Here is an 18,095-nt window from a genome sequence, read left to right as displayed (position 1 = left end):
ACAAATGAGTGGTTTCTTGAAGAATTTCCATTGCTGAGGTGTGAAAGGTTTCCCCTATACACACGAAAGAATAAGTACCCTTATTGGCAACATCATGGGTTGTTGTTTGGGAAGATTCCATATCGTACAGGGAAGTGTGATGCACTTGTTTGTAATTTTAACATACAAATATCTCTCCAGGTAATAGGATAACCTTTAATAATGTAATAGCTGAGAAATAAGCAATTGAGAATGGTATGTTTAATCCTTATGGGTACTTTGAATTCTATCCTGTATCTGACAATTTGTTGTGTCTGTGTGTTAGAAATTCAATTTTCTTTTCATTCTCTTTTGTATTTTGTTTTGCAGGTTAGAATTGTTTGTCACTTCTCCACATAAGAGATGAAGAACATTAAAATGCTTAGAGTTGCTGACAGCCTTGGGGAAACTTTTAGAAAAACATTCCATTTCAAAACAACTCTGCCTCTATAGTTTATATTTTCTATAGCACTTTTCCCAATTGGTTGCTGTGTAAACAAATGTCATATCACAATCAAAGTAGCAGGATTGCAGGTACAGTGGAAACAGAGCAGGTGATCACTTAAGGGAAACACATTCACAAATGTTTTTGTCTAGCAAAAGACTGAGACTTTGGTTTCTATAGTCTGGCCCAGCTGTGCTGAGTGCCAGATAAGAGGAGTAAGGGCAAAGGTGGCCTTAAACTTTCTTGATTCTGGGTCTGGCTGGGGATCAGCTCACTCCCTAATGTTATTTCAAACAGACTCCAAGGTATCCTAACTTACTCTTGTGAGTCCATGGCCCTAATGGGCCATTCCAGCCGCCAAGATTCAGTGGACGCTGGCTTCATTCCCTAGGAGCCAAGAAGAGGGTGACATAGTTGTTACATGAGTCCTACCCCTACAGAGTCATCTCATGGGGGAATAATGAGGTGACTGGTGAAGGTTGCTATGCTCTGCTGGAATGGTATAGAGCAAACAGCTGGGGCGAGGCGGTGACCTAAGGTGTTTAGTCCCAGCTCTGCCACTGATGTACTATGTGAGCTTGGGCAAGTCTCTGTGCATCTCTTTCAGTACTTACCTACCTCACGGGCATCTCGTAAGGCTTAATTAACATCTGTAAGTGGCTTTGAGCCACTTGGAGACAAACTGCTATATGTTATGATAGCTGCTGTATTGTAAGCTCTTTGGGGCAGGGATCAGATTTTTGTTAGGTTTGTACAATGCCTAGCACAATGGGGCCCTGATTCCTCAAAGAGTCTTCCAACTGTGACTGCAGTACAGATAATATAGTAAGTGGAGCCTGTAAAATATTATAGTGGTGATATTGAACATGTTACATTTTCCTGAAAAGTAAATTGCTCAAAGCCCTAGAGGAAAAAGGAAGAAAAATACAAATGATAATGCAAAATTGTTTCTAAATATTACATTTTCAAGGGTTTCCATGTGGCATCAGCTGCTTTTTTAAAATATGAATGCTCTAGTTTACTGCGCAAAGTAACAGTTATGGAGACTTGCTTTACCTCTGTTGTCATAGGAAGCCAATTGGTAGAATGGAGCTGAGTGTGAGCAGGGACGTATTATTCCCCCTCAAACCTTTCTCATGCCATCATTATCGTCAAAGCATGTTGCTTTCAGCAGGATTATTTAGCATCAGGATGGTAGCAATCATAAAAATGTGGCTTGAACTCTAGGTTGCTGCAATATTGGACAGAAACAAAGTAAACCGAACAGTATGTTCAAGTTGTAAAATCAGCATCTAATTGGTCTTACCTTGGCAAATCTTTCATATTGCCTAGTTTTATCTTCTTGCTGGCTGTCTTTCCAATGATATACTCTGCTAATGGAATACAAGAGGTTTCAGAAGTACAGATTCCCATCACTTTGACAGCATGTTCATTTGTGTAGTAGCTCATTGGAGCAAGAGAATTAAGAGAAAAAAAATTGAACAAAAATATCAGCCTTGCAGAAGTGACTTTTAGCCATACTCGAATAATTTGGAAGTGGGAGCATGCTTTTTTGACAAGCACACTTCCTTTGACCCACTCTCCTTTATTGGAGAGTCATGCAAACTAACTGAAAAATCTTAAACTGCAGTTGAACATGTATGGGGTAAAGAGGCTTTCTAGGACCCAGCCATTGGTCAAGGCCACAGGGATTTCGAAGACTGAGATTCATTTTGGGGTAAAGATCTATGCCATCCTGATCCATCTTAGCATGCTGTAGAAGGTGTAGAGGTGCTCTGGGGTTGGGTCCTAGACAGCCACTACTCACCTGGACCTTTGCATATCTCCACAGTTCCATACTGGAAATCCATTTATGGGACTGCAGCTATCTTTACTGTTAGATGCTCCTCTAGCTCACAGGTGATAGAGGCTCATGCTTTTAGATCCAGAGGTCTTGAGTTCAGATGATCTGAAAGACATTTTCACCCTGACTTTGTTTACGTATTCACCAAATGCCTACTCTCAAATCCTTGCTTGTAAACTTTTTGGGGCAAGATTTGAGTGGCTTGTTTGTACAATCCTGTGTCGCTCAATGGGAACCTGTTTTATTTTCAATACCTTCTCAAAATGAAGGAAAAAATATCACTATTTTAGGGAAGCTAAATGTATCTGTTTTATTTATTAAAAAAATACTTGCAGTCACCCTTGTTTGCTGTTCCCCATAGCCATGCTGCTACTACTGGTTTTGTTTAGCGTTCCAGGTTGATGTTGCATTAAATTATGTTTTTCTTCTACAGGAGTTCCCTTGTAAATTAGCAACAGTTAATGGAGAGTTGAACTGTTCTCAAAATTGACTCTTAAATCTACTCAATAGGAAAAAAAAATGATGGTTGCAAAGAATTGACATTGTTACAAAAATATATCCCAGGGAACACTAAGAATGGCATACATAGAGAGGTGGCCATCAGGAAAAAAAATAGGTCTTTCACATAGCTCAAATAGAAAAGTGCAACGCAAGACCTTTATTCATCCTCTCTGATATAATTACCTTTCCTCATTTACATCAGATCATACTATCCTGATTCATTCATGGCATTTACGGGTAAATTATAACACTTTATTCTTAGTACTCAGCCACCATGAATTCATGGGGATAACACTGATCTGAGGGTGCAAGTTGCATAGAACTATCTATATTCTGATGTCTCAGAAGCTCATCTCCCAATTTGTATTTTGTTGTGATTAATTAAACTGGGGATGAGTGAACAGATGGGTATAAAATAAAATAAAAATATCCCAAACCTTTGCTCAAAGCTGAACCTGGATTCAAATTTTTTCTGGGGTTCACAAAAGATGAATCTCAGAAAAGTTATCTGAGCATTTGTTTGTGTCTGCAGTTCTTGACAGAGTAGCTAAAATATAACAAAAATATTGTTCCTGCACTAGTGCTGGGCCAACCAGAATCAGAAAAGCCCCCAAAAACCTCACCTGAAACTCTCTCCTAACAAAGAACCGAATTATGCCTGCAGGTTATGCATATGAAAGTTTCATTGACTTTAACAGAGGATAAAGAGGGTAGAATACGTGCCCAATATTCCTAGCCTAATTTTGCAGATGCCAGAGATCTGGATAGTGTTTGGATCAACATCTAACCTTATGTAAATAGAAATGCCAAACCATTTCAGATGAGCTCATCATTAAACTGAAAACTTTATTGAACAGAGAGAGGGTAGTAAAATTGTCATTTGAGTGAATTTTCTTTAGCATAGCTTCTGTCTTAATTACAAGATTATTTCCTTCTTCAAGTACTATCAGCAATGCCAAATTGTGTAGGAGAAAGCTGTGACTTTAAGGTAATCAAGTGGTATTGAATAGTGCAGCTGAGGCTGAAGGATAGGTAAGTGGTGACACGTAGACCTTCTGCAGCAGAACTGCAGGCTCTGTAAGTTTTATACACACACACACTCACACTCACAGAGTAGTTCAAGATATCAAATATGTCACATAAAAACTCACAACTGAAGTCTACCAATGAGAACCATGTTTTGGAGGCTGAGTCACAGTTTGTAGTCTTGAGTATAATGTGGTGGGGAAATGACTTCACTGTAAGACACAGCAGGAATTTCAGGAAGACAGTGTTGTGAGCTGAAGTGCAGTCTGGGCCACGGTTTGGTTGGATAGTGGTGTAATGTGCTTTTCCCCCACCTCCCTCTGCTGGTTTGCCTATACCTACTAAGCAACTGCTTACAAAAATTTCTCACTTAATTTGTTTTTAACTCTGTCAATTCTCTGCAAAAGTCATTTTTTCACTATTGAGTAGATTTACACACAACACAGTCAACCGGTGGAACTCCTTGCCAGAGGATGTTGTGAAGGCCAAGACTATAACAGGGTTCAAAAAAGAACTAGATAAGTTCATGGAGGATAGGTCCATCAATGGCTATTAGCCAGGATGGGAAGGGATAGTGTCACTAGCCTCTGTTTGTCAGAAGCTGGGAATGAGCAACAGGGAATGATTACCTGCTCTGTTCCTTCCCTCTGGGGCACCTGGCATTGACCACTGTCAGAAGACAGGATATTGGGCTATATGGACCTGTCATAAACAGATGGTTAACGGTTAATGCCTCTTTTACCTGTAAAGGGTTAAAAAGTTCACTAGCCTAGCTAACACCTGACCAGAGACCAATGGGGGAACAAGATGTTTGTTGTTTGTTGTGAGTTGTTGTGATTCAGTTTCAGATGGAGTGAAAAAAATCAAGAACCAGCCTCTTATCAGAGTAGTAAGTTTTAGAAAGAATAAATAGGTTTATGTTTATTTCTTGTACTGTTCTTATGCAAATAGGGTAGAATCAAATTGGGTATTTGGGTATTATTTTTTTTATGTGTAACTAATTTGTGCCCAGGGAACATCTCTGTGTTGTAATCTGTTGTCTGTGAAAGTAGCTGGATGCTAATCTCTCCCAGAGGGTTTTCTTTTACCTTTCTTTTCTTTAATTAAAACCTTTTCTAATACCTGATAGTATTCCTTGTTTTTAGATCCAGGGGATTGGATCTGGACTCACCAGGGAATGGTGGGAGGAGCCTCAAGGCTACGTGATACAGCATGGCCCAGAAGGCAGGCATAAGAGTTGTAGCAGGGGGCCTTATCCCTGCCAAGGGAGGAAGGTTTGCTTTAGATTGACTAGAACAGCTGTGGCCAATTAGAGCACCTGCTCCACTTAGAGCACCCTACGCCCACTTAGAGCACCTGACTCCAGTCATGGGATATAAACCCTGCTCAGTCAGACAGGGGGTGGTAGTTGAAGGGAAAGGTTGGATTGGAGCAGAGTGCAGATTGCAGAAGAGAAGAGTTTGTCCAAGAGAGAATAGAAGGTTGGAGGAGTGCTGCGGTGGATTGGGAAGCCAACAGAAACCCTAGGCAAGGGGCACCAGGCTGTATAGAGAGAGCGAGAAGCCCTTCACAAGCTGACGGGTATGAGAGGGAAGTGAACCCAGGGGAAGAAACCGCTAGTCAAGTGGTTCACCACAACCCCAGGCCCCTGGGTTGGGACCTGGAGTAGAGGGCGGGCCCAGGTCCCTCCCTCTCCACTCCCCTCCCCAAGGACACTAGGGGAATGATAAGAACTGGTTCAGAGGCAAGCAATAGCGCCTGAACCTACCCCAGAGAAGAGAAAGTGCGAGACCCAGCAGAACAGTACCGGCAATTTGCCACACTACCCAGGGAGGGAAGGTTTGAGGGACAGGGAGTGATCCAGATACTGAATTTGGATGGTGGCAGTGGTACCAGATCTAAGGTAGTAATAAAGCTTAGAAGTGTTCATTCAGATCCCCACACCTATACCCTAAAGTTCGGAGTGGGGAAGAACCTTGACAGGACCTTTGGTCTGACCCAGTATAACCATTCAATCAGATCCATAACTTAGCATATTTCCTTAAATGGCCGATATAATCACTTCACTGAAATGTTCTAGGAAAGGAAGTACTGATCATTACATCAGCTGATCTGTAGCAACTTAACTTACAATCATCCATCATGACTTTTATTGGGCTTCAGTTAAAAAAGGACAAAGGAGCAGCACAAGCAACCCAAGTGGTCTTCATCAGGAATTCAGGGTCCATTTCTTGGCTGTAAGATCATTGATCCACTAATAAGGCTAACCCAGGGTAGGCAACGTATGGCACGGGTGCCGAAGGCAGCCAAAGCAGTGATTTCAATGCACTCACACGGCCTGGATCCTGGCCACCGGTCTGGGGGCTCTGCATTTTAATTTAATTTTAAATGAAGCATTGCCTTAAACATTTAAAAACCTTATTTACTTTACATACAACAATAGTTTAGTTATATATTATAGACTTATAGAAAGAGACCTTCTAAAATGTTAAAATGTATGACTGGCACACGAAACCTTAAATTAGAGTGAATAAATAAAGACTCGGCACACCACTTCTGAAAGGTTGCTGACCCCTGTACTAACCAAATATGTTGGCTTAGATCTTAAGATGCTCATACATTTAAAAATAATGTGTTAGTTTCCTTCCAACAGAAAAAAAAAGGCTTTTAGAGTATCATCTTCCTACCTCCTGCTTTGATGGAATACATGTACTAAAATATGCCAGGTAGCTGGATAATTCAGAATTGGTAGTGGGATATAGAAGTGTTTCATCCATAGATCACCAGTTCCATTCTGGCTCATGTTAGCATAATGAATGGAAGTTATCAGTTGACTGTTTAGTGACCTATGCAAATTAGCTGAACTAATTTCAGTTTAGTTCTGAGTGTGTCACAGATATCGCCATCTGAATGGACACTAATTTTCACCCTCATTGGTGATCTCATCAGAGAAGCAAGGGGCTGAATGGGTGATGGAAAGCAAGCTACTTTTTCACCATTAGAAGTGGTCCGTTCAGGTTAGCGTGAAGTACCTTTGCAAAGCATCATAGTGTAGGATTGCAGGTGCACTGCTCTTCTCTGTTTCTTTTCTGTGATAAAAGGAGGGATTCAACCTGGCAGTCAATTCACTTGACAAACCATCAGCAACCAAACCAATATTCATTTGCTTTTAGTAATTTACTGTTATACAAAAGTTGCACTGAAGCTTGTATCCCGAATTCTACGAAAGATTCCCCTACGTTCTCATTTTTAATAATCAGTTGTAGCTATAAATGATTTAACTTTTATGTACACCTAAAGTGACATGCTGTAATTTATGAAAATACCAGGGCAGTGAAATAACCCAAAACACAGATGAATATACTGCCAATTTCTATGCAATTACTTCAGAGCTGTTACTTTTTGTTCAGTGCATTAGTGCATAACAAATGTGAAACACCCCAGTAATCAATATTCCTTGTCAAGAACAAGTATATTACCAGGGAGTTATTGCCACGTTATTCCTTCTGATCCTTCTTTTCTATTTCTTTAATTAATCTAGCTGCATTACATTACCTTACTTAACATAAAACACTGCAGCCTAGAGTGGATCACTAATAGGCTATGTGCTAAGTGGCCCTTTGACATTTTGAAAATCATCTTTAAAAGGATGCCTGAGCAAACAATACCATTTATAATGCACTGCAAGTGTAGACTGTTTGTTGAGATGCTCTTGCTATTTAAGCAACTTGGAGTCAAGTGGTGCAACATCGCTTTATTATTTTCTGTGCAATGGGTGAGATTATCATGTATGAACAGAGAAACATGATAGGTAGCTCAGTGATGTGCTGTGCAAAATCAGGGTAAATACAAGTGTGGCAAACACTTTCACCAAGCAATACAGTGTCTTATCAATCAGACGTAATTATTTCTGTGGAAGCAGGCTATTTTCCATAACTATCTTCTTTGTGTATGCGTTTGTCAGAATTTAAAGAATAGAGGGGTTTTTTTCCCCACAAATGAGCTCTCAGATCTTCCCACATAGGTATACATTTAGAGTAGAGAGCATTGCAGGCCACCAGTACTGTGTGAATTGGGCATGTTGTTCTATTGAGTCAACTGACTCCCAGCTACTGCTTAATTTCCAACTTCAGAAGGTTGTGTATCTAAACCCCTTTGGAAGCCAATGGGAGTCTTTCCATTTACTTCAATTAACTTCAGATAATACCCTTACTAATGTCCCCTGAAGAGTTTAGAAAAGGGTGTCATGGACATAGGATGCAACCCCTCTAGCTGTTGGGAAGCTGTTTTTCCATCTCATGAGAATTTGAGATTTCAAAAAAAAATCCTATCCAAATTGGGGTGAAAAATAAAAATCTCAAATTTTCACAAATTAAAAAACAAACAAATCTCCAAAACAAAATAACTTCAGGTTGGGTCAATATTTCATTTCAATTTTGACCTTTAATTTTTTTTTTTACATTTTTTTTTACCACAAATTAGCTTACATTTCAGAACAAAGTCATTTTGACCTGAAAAAAGAATTCCTTCAAATCAATTTTCAAAGCTGACCCTTTCTTGCAAACTGTTTGTTTTGATGAATCAGCATTTTTCAGTAACAAGATGCTTTATTGAAAATGTATTGACCAGCTCTAATCTTTAGCTCTTTGGACTTGTACTGCCAGGAAGTATTTGGTGGGCAGTAATCAGAGAAGTCCCATGCCACCTGCTGCTTATTGACTCACTGGAGTTCTGTTTTTCTTCATCTGCTGATCAATTATATACTTTCAGTCTGAATACCTTTAATATTAGATTAAGGGAAAAAATGAAATGAGAAAACAAGCGTAATCGTCTTAAATGAACACATAGTGATTCAACATATTCTGTAAAAGCAGCCATCTTGAAGTGACACTGCTCTTCAGAATGGAGGCCTTCGCATCATTAGAAAGGGATAACTGCAAAGCAGAGTCAAATTGGTTCCATGGTGTGACCCTAACAGCATCCCAATGCAAGAGGGCAAGGGGCTCACTGGTATCTGGTAGTGAGTTTCAGTTGGCCTGACCCCAGTTCAGTGTATCCCTGTTCATAAGCGTCATAAACTGTATTTGATATGCATCATGTAAAATACCATTGGAAAACTAATAACACAAATATCATTAATATTCTTGCAGTAAATGCCCAAGTGACCATACAAGTATGAAGGAAATATAGAATTAAAATATGTTTACCAGAAAAGACTGGGGAAGGAGTAAACAGGTTTTTCCCACACAAAAGACAAGCAAATGCTCCCAGCCAGCTGCCAGAGTTGATTAGCAATCACATGTCAAGTGGCTATTCATTTGCATTGGAGAGAGCAGGAACAGATCAATTTGAATTTTAGCAAATACCAGGAGGAGAAGAAACTACCATAGAACTTCTTTCACTTCCAGATTCCATGTCTCCTTCACCATAGCTTGAATGAACTTTATTTTGGGGAGTAACCTTCAAAAGAATCCATTTCAAAGATTTACTGAACTATAAAAGATTTCCAAGTTATCTTTCCCCTAAGAAGGCACTTTGTATTTGGGGAGAGATCCTGACCACAAGGGTTGTCAGTCATCTTGCTGGAAGAAATGTGTGTCAAGAAACTTACCCAATACCTAGACAATAGCTTAAAATTTTAACATTAGAAAGCATATTTTTACTTTTTTTGTTTGTTTCTCTAACTTCATTCCTCCTATTTGGTATCACTTAAAATCCTATCTCCTTTTGTTAATAAACTTGTGTTACTTTTAATCTAAACCAGACCTCTGCTGTGTTTGAATCCAAGTGGTTACTAACTCTAGTGAAAATCATAAGCTGTATATTTTTGTCTCTTTGGAGGAGCAAACAAATCTTATCATCCCTCTGAATGGTCCAGGAAAGTGTTGGCCATTGCAGAGCACAGTGTTTGGGGAAAATCTGATAGTGGAGAATGTTGGGGTCATCTTGCTAGGTGTAAGCAAAGCTGATGGATTCCAGGATGTGGCTGGGGTGTAAGGAGGAGGCTGCTGGAATCAGTTGCTGAACCAGAGCTGCTTAATACAGACACTCAGTGCTTGCTTGGCTGTTGGCTGAGAGTGTCCAAACTATGAGACAAAGTACAGAACATCTGAGGCACCCAGGGTTATAAGACAGGTGGTGACATAAGCCCTCACTGATCTAGATTGCACACATGAATACAGAAACCACAGATTGACCTCTAACTACAGGAACCAGCCACATGATTGTCAGGCATCCCTTAACCCTTTCCAGACTACTGCTATATCCCATCACAGACACAGACCCTCGAAATCCACAGTGCAACATAGAGCCATGCTTAAAAAATAAACAAATAAACAAACAAAAAACAGAGCATGCCTAGATATATGAGACGGTAGAAGAAAGAATTCCATCCACTTGTCTCTGAGGAACTTTAGACCACAATTGAGCTATTAGTTCTCATTTTTCAGTATTGGGCTATAAAGAGGATGGTAGAGAAATATCTGGAAAGGCTAGGAAAGCAGAGTTTGTAAACAATGGAGCAAAAAAGGAGTAAAAGGGAGAATGCTAAATTGGAGGTGGTAAGGATATTAATGGGCATCTTACTTTCTGGATTAATAATTCCAGGGCTATGGCACATGAAAAATCAATGGAAAAAATAGCAAGTGCAAAAAGAAGTCAAGCAAAATCATTTCTTACAGAAACTGGTGAACATGGGCATAAGAAAAAGAATTACCACACAAGGCACTGAACAGAAAAGAAATATACAGGTTCCTGAATTACTGAATACAGTAATTAAGTAGAAGAATAAGTTGGATTCTTTTACACCAAAGCCTATCTTCAAGACTGTTCCTATACCAGGGTTATATTTAATTGTGTCTCCAATCTAGGTTTAGAGTGGCACCCCAGGTGGAATGATATTGATGTTCTTCTTTAAATGTACTCGCTGTACAGCTTATAGCTACTAATTCCAAAGTGCACCACTTCTGAAAAGGTTAAGCTTTTTTTCTGTATGGTAATAAACCCCCTTTTTCCTTCACACCTGACTCAGTGAATTTAGTATATAAATCATCCTATACAGAAACTGTATCTTAAAAATTTGCAAGGTGGAGATGGTAAGCAGATGAGTTTCATTTGTAAGCTCTTCAGAGAGAAATTGAAACATTTCGCAAATTTCACAATTTTCAGCACATTTTGTCCATTTTCTTTATATTAGTCAGCCATGATTATTTAAAAGCAGCAAAGAGTCCCGTGGCACCTTATAGACCAACAGACATATTGGAGCATGAGCTTTCGTGGGTGAATACCCACTTCAGTGGATGCAACCATGATTTTTTAAGTCTTATATAAACCTATAATTGTTGAATGAACTTCCCCCTACATGCAAATTGAAACCAAAATATCTAAATAGTTTGTAATTCATATCTTCAGTTTTATTGCAAGTCCTATGAGTTGGTGATCTTATATCAGTTCAAGTGTCCTATTTTAATTTAATTTTAATTTTATTTAATTTAAATCAGTAAAAAATACTGACCAGTGCTATAAACTAGATGAAAAAGAGAAAACATTTTTCCTGAAAAAATTCCAGTGTAATTTGTAAGTTAGTTTTTATTCTGTTTTTGAGCTGATTTTCAGAATCAAGCAATCACAAAGCAAAACAATTTTAAACTACCAAGTTTCACTTGGTTTGATGAGTTTGATGAACAGCCATGAGACTGTGACCCAGATTTGTTTGAACCTCAAACTTTTTAATGGAACTAGTCAAAATATATCTTGACAACTTTTTTCTATCAAAAAGTTCTTGGTGGAAAAGAGATGTGATTAAATCAAGATTAACTTACACTCCCCAAAACAAACCTCAACCTGCTAGTCTAATGTAAATATCCCCTAACTACTTCTTACTTCAGTGTAGAGATCTGTGACTTGGGTAAATGTGTTAAAGTCAGCAAAAAGTACAAGCAGATAACAAACATTATGACTCTTTCCCCCCTGGGTATAGGAGCTCAGCTGTTCCAATAATTTCTTGTTTACTTTGGCCACTGAAATGGCTAATCTTTCTAACATAGGTAATTTTATAGATCCAGTACCACACATCTCTGTGGACAATTTTTCTTTCTGAAACATTTTGGATCAGATACTTGATATATCATGCTCTGGAAAACTGGTAAAAATCTAGAACTGAATGGATGTGGGGATGGGCGAAGCAAAGAGACGTTCTAATAAAAATACAACCTAAGCAATATTTGAACATTAAGTATTTGAATATGAATTGGATACGTAGATCCTGATTCCACTAGCTGCTTAAATATGTAAATAGTTCCATTGGCCTTCACTAGAAGGACTCCAGTGCTGAAAGTGAGGCACATGCTCAAGTAATTTGTCGACTCTCACAGACTCAAAGACTTTAAGGCAAGACAGGACCATCATGATCATTCTAGACTGACCCTCTGTACATCACAGGCCACAGAGCCTCACACATCTACTGCTGCAATAGGCTCATAACCTCTGGCTGAGTTACTGAAGTTCCCAAATCATTATTTAAAGACTTCCTTACAGAGAATCCATCATTTACTCTACTTTAAACCAGCAAGTGAACTGTGTTTTACTCTACTAGGTGTCTGGCTGGTAGAATTCATATACGTTATCCAGGCCAGTGGGTGGCTCCTCAATTGTTCCTTGACTGCAATGGAAACCCTGAAAATTACAAGGAGCATATTAATAAAATGATCAAATTCAGTGGGCCAGATCTGTAGCTACTGTAGATGGTCATAGCTCCACTGACTTAAATGTTGCTATGACAATTTATATCATCCTCAATGTGTTTCCAAGTTCATACCAAGATCAACATTCATGCAAAAATTCATAGAAATAAGACTTAATTTGCTACACTACTTGTTGTGCTCTAGTAAGATGATAATAGTGAGCAATTTCCCTATGTTCTAGGAATACATTTATCCATTAAAATAGAACATGTATCATAATAAAATGCTTATGTGTAAGTGATGCTAGAATGATTATGTCTATCTTCAATATATTCGAGCATAATTACATTTCAGTGCATAATTTAAGGTCCAGCACAGGACAGTAATACAATATTCACCATCAAGCTAACATCCAGTAAAGACAGTAGTGCATGATGCTGTTTAGATAGGTAAGCTGTAACAGCAAATAATTCAGTGTAGTTCTCTCCCTTTTGGTGAATTGTCTGCAAACAAGTCATGGTTTGTATTGGCTTATCTGTTTTGAAATTGAGTGGATTGTTTGTGCAGATTTTCAACCAGCATAACACTGGCAGACCCAATTTACCCACCACCCTCCCTCATCCACCTCCATCCCATTCAGCATAGGGAGTCTGATAGGGGAAGAAAGGGATGGGGGAGCTCTATTGTTACCCAATGGCCATTGTCAGCTGGCTTATGTCCTCTGAGGGTATTTAAGGGACTGTTTAATTGTGGTGTATACGTTTGGGTTCGGGCTGCAGCCTGAACTCTGGGACTCTCCTACCTAGTAGGGTACTAGAGACCAGCTTGAGCCCAAATGTCTACTCTGCAGTTAAAAAACCTCACAGCCCAAGCCCAACAACCCTGAGTCAGCTGGCATGGGCCAACTGCAGGTATCTAACTGCAGTGTAGACATACCCTATTAGCTATTATTACTAGCTGTCTTAAATTAGAGTAGCCTTTGTGTCAGGGCAGGGGACAGTACCACGGTAGTCTGAGAATGAGGGAACCACAGCTAGCTCCCTATTATGCACCTCCCTCTTTGTGCTGAGTGTAACTTGGTTCAGAAAGTGAATGTAGCCCACGAAGGAAGAGAATTTAGTTCCTTCATGAGCTACATTAACTTCCTAATCAAAATTATACTCGGCCTGCCAAAAAGTGCTGGAGTACAGTTCATTTCAGGGTTCGCAGCCTGTGCGTCTGCTCCCTTTTGAAGAAGACTGCAGAGAGTCAGGGTCATCACACATCTGACTCAGCCTAAATCCTGGCAGCAAGAACAGGCACCTGTGATTCTTTTGTGCAGAAGCAAGGTAAGCCTTTCTTCTCTTCTTTGGACATGGGAAGCGCACAGGACCACAGCTGTTAACTGCACGTGTGTGCTCAGCTCTGGGTGCAAAAAGTGCAGTCACCTATCATTCCCATCCCATTTGAATAGCTGCCTCAGTGCTAGAAGATTGCTGCTCTAAGTTTCCGATGAAACATATATACACATGCATATCCTGATTTCCCATTTTCTGTCATCTCCCCCAAACACTCCTCCCACTCACTGATGCACCAGAATTATGAAAGCGAGCAATACTTGTTTGAAAGGGTGCATTAGAACTCAAGAGTGTGAGATTTTGTCCATATCTTGGAAACCAATCACAGCTTCTGTTCCTCTGCTGTGGTAACTTCAGGAGTGTCTTATTGCTGTTGGTAACCTTCATCGCAGACGGACCATCAGCACAAACAGTGAACAAGACATGTACTCGACACAGCAGCAGAGAGAGAAAAGGGTTCTGCCACAAAGACTTTATAATCTATAAGCAGAAGAGAGGGCGTGGGTGTGAACTAGGTATCACCAATTTAACTTTGTCATCCAGCCAAATACTTCTGCTGATGTCCAAGAAAGATGACCTGTAATAATCTCTGTTTTGGGGGAGGGTGTTAACTGAACAAAGCAAGAGATCAAGGATTTGGACCCATTACAGTGCATGGGATCTGATGTAGGCTGTTATGCAATCACAGGGGGATGCAGAAGTGTTTAGTATGTTATTTTACTAGCATAAAATGGCAATGCATATGTGAATTTAAGAAGTGGCCAGCAAGTGTCAATAGGTAAGGGATTTTCCAGCTGCTTAAATATCCTCCCATCCTCTTCTGTGCTGCTTATGCTAATGATATTTATTTTGTTTTTAAAAAGTGATTTTAAACCACTCTTAATCTCTCCCTGTCTCCTTAAGCCCTTCACTGCCAAACACATGCAGGCAGTATATTCAAGAGATTAAGACTGCAAAAGTGACATGTGACTGGAGGCGCCTGATTTTTCAGAAAGGGCTGAAAATCATTCCTTTTCCAGGTGTTTAAAACTTCAGTCAAGAACGTCTGGAACAAACGTACTCTCCATGTACAGATGCCAGTTTGCACATTGCTATGTTAATTTGAATTTGCACACACACAAAACCCACTTTTTACCCAGCTCTAATAACAGGAATGCTCTTTTCCTAGCTTGACTTGCGTCATTCCCATCCTCCATACCAGGATCACTGCTATTTACTCTCTTTTCAGCGGAAGAAAATGTAATATTCTGTCATGTTCTGCTTGACGGCCAAAGATTATTAGAGTTTAGCTAGAGCTCATGTGCAGCTGGGCTCCTGCTTTTACAACCTCTTAAACCATAATTACAAAAGTTGCTTTATTTGTTTTTTAAGAGCTTTCTGAAATCTGCTTCATATGTGGCATCAAATTCCACTTCCTGCCACATTGTATCAGATTACCACAATCCTGCTGAATCATAAATTATTTAATGTAGCATAATACAAGTGAGCAGAATTAACTGCAACAATTCACAGTAGCATAAATTCTGCAGAGCCCATAAGAGAGGCAGGCAAATACTGCAGGTAAAATAAATGACAATTTGAATGGTTCTCAGATAATTCCAGTGCTTTTGCACAGTATGAAATGGCTGTAGAAGTCTCCACACAAATAGAGCTTTCTGATTTAGTTGTCTGTGACAGAAACCCAATGTGAGAATGGCTAGTAAATGCATATATCTATATATGGAGATATACCTATCTCATAGAACTGGAAAGGACCTTCATGAAATCCCACCCCCTACCTTCACTTGCTGGACCAAGTACTGATTTTGCCCCAGATTCCTAAATGGCCCCCTCAAGGATTGAACTCACAACCCTGGGTTTAGTAGGCTAATGCTCAAATGACTGCACTATCCCTCCCCCATAAGAGCCACTTGGAAACTACAAATAAAAATAAGTAAAGCATTGCATCATAACAAGTTACTCCAGGGACTGAATATCGGGGTGGTTACTGCATTTCTGGAGAGGTTAAAGTCATTTGGGCTCATGTACGTACTTTAAGAGGTGACTTGATCACTGTCTATATCTTATCTTGATTAAGATAAATAGACTCAAGGAGCTCAATCACTATAAATCATATTTTCTAATCCTTTAATCATTCTCATGGCCCTTCTCTGAAACCCTCTCCAATTTAGCTCAATTCTTCTTAAACAAGACACTAGAACTAGACACAGTATTCCAGGAACTGTGACAGCAGTGCCAAATACAGAGGTGAAATCACCATCTTACTCCTACTCAATATTTCCCTGTTCATACAGCCAAGGATCGCATCAGCCCTCTTGGCCACCACATCCCACTGCCAGCTTATGGTTCCGCTCATTATCACCATCACCCCTACATCTTTTTCAAGTCTGTGTGCAGTCAATGCAATGTTAGAGGTCTGACAAATGGTCCATAAATCTATCAAAAGAGGATTTTTCTGACCCACCCCCCAACAGGTCATTAAATAAGAATATCTATAAATGTATGGCTAGTTTTTTGCTTGTTTGGTTTTCTTTTTTTTTGGCTGCTTAGCATTAAGCAACAGGGCTATTGGGGTGGATAGAGTGTAAATCAGAGAAGGCAAGCCTTACATAGACTAGCAATATTGTACTGTAGAAAGCCCAAGTGAAGCAGCAAGAAAGCAGGATGAGTTAGCAAGATGAGGAAGTACATACGTAGGTGCACACAAAACATGGATGCAACAGTGAACTTCTTAGCATTGGTCCCAAGTACAGCTGTAGCATTGCTAGTCTAAACATGAGAATCGGAACCACGCACACACTGCTCCAGAATGAAGAAGACATGCCTTCCATCCCTGTACTGTGGCTGCCAAATGGCATCAAGAAATAAATGATGGCATCAACACAGTAGATAGCCCATAAAGAGTAATCACTGCAGCATCAGGAGTAATGGAAGTTTAGTGCGTGTCATGGGGTGTGCCGACTGCTAATGGTACCTCCCGCTGGCCATCCTGGCCAGCTCTGCCAGATGTTGTGCCCCCCACTCCTTCCTGGTGGCGTCTTCCCAGCTGACCCCTCTCGGTCCAGGTACCACAACTTCCTCTTTGTGACTCGGCCCTCTGGCCACGTTACGACATGGTTTCCTTTCCGGGGGGTTCACCCGAAGTCTTTCTGCACACATCTCAGGCAGTCTTCTCCAACATTACCCTGATGGTGTCACTTCCCCGATGGCCAAGAAGGGAACCTGGGCCTGCCCACTACTCTGTGTTCCAGTCCAGGAACCCTCAACCCAGCAGTTCTATCCCAGTCCCCACTGCTCTGCTCCTTCCCTGGAGTGCTTCCTACAACTCCCGGTTCCTCCATTTCTCTGGGAGTACCAGCTCCGAACCCTCTTCCCAGGGAGTGATTGCTGCCTACTTCCCTTGCAGTTCCTTCTGTTGCCAGCTACCTGGCGTTATACAGGCCCCACGTGTTCCTGTCCAGCTGAACCTGCTTCCGATTAGTTCCTTGCTCCCTGGCTTCTCTTCGAGGTGCAGCCTGTGGAGTTAATTAGTCTGCCTGACCATCTTAACTCTTTACAGTCCTCTGTGGGTTGAACATCCCATCACAGTGTGGTTGAAGCTGTTACAGCTGCTTGGCCTTCCAAGCAATAGAAGTTCTTGCCCTGACATAGTATGTAGACCGATAGCCCCTCCTGGCTCATTATTTCTCATTAGTATGCTCCTATTCCTCTCTATCATTGTCACTCATAGCCTCCATGGCAGCATGGTTATATTTCCACATGAGTTGACACATTAGAAGAATTAGCCTGTCCAAATTAGGCACTATCATTAGTAGCAGCAGTCTCTTTTAGGGCCACTTGTGCCACTGTTTCTGGCTCAGATTAATATCCCCCTGATTTATTGATCTACATTATGTTACATTAGGAAGATAAATCCTACATTTTTGGGCAGCAGACTCTGAGGTCCTCAGGCAGAATGGCCTATTGGTAGATGGAGGGAGTAGCCAACGCTAAGGAAACAAAGTGACAAACTTGGAGCCTTGCTCCTTGCGGTAGCCCTTGGTTAATGGTCACTTTGCCTTGCATCTTATGTAATCCTTTACACCCGTGAACAGTGTTAAATGCCACCATGTCAGTAGCATACTATATACACTTTGCCCACATGTAAATGGCTACATGAGGTGCAAGGCAATGAGGACTCAGGCCCATAATTTCCAACATAGGAGAATGTGGACAATTCCTTGACTATAAATTAGACTATTAAA

This window comes from Chelonoidis abingdonii, chromosome 1 (genome assembly GCF_003597395.2).
Source record: "Chelonoidis abingdonii isolate Lonesome George chromosome 1, CheloAbing_2.0, whole genome shotgun sequence".
In the NCBI taxonomy this organism is placed as follows: domain Eukaryota; kingdom Metazoa; phylum Chordata; order Testudines; family Testudinidae; genus Chelonoidis; species Chelonoidis abingdonii.
The sequence above is the reverse complement of the archived record's forward strand: the minus strand, read 5'-3'. Positions refer to the sequence as shown.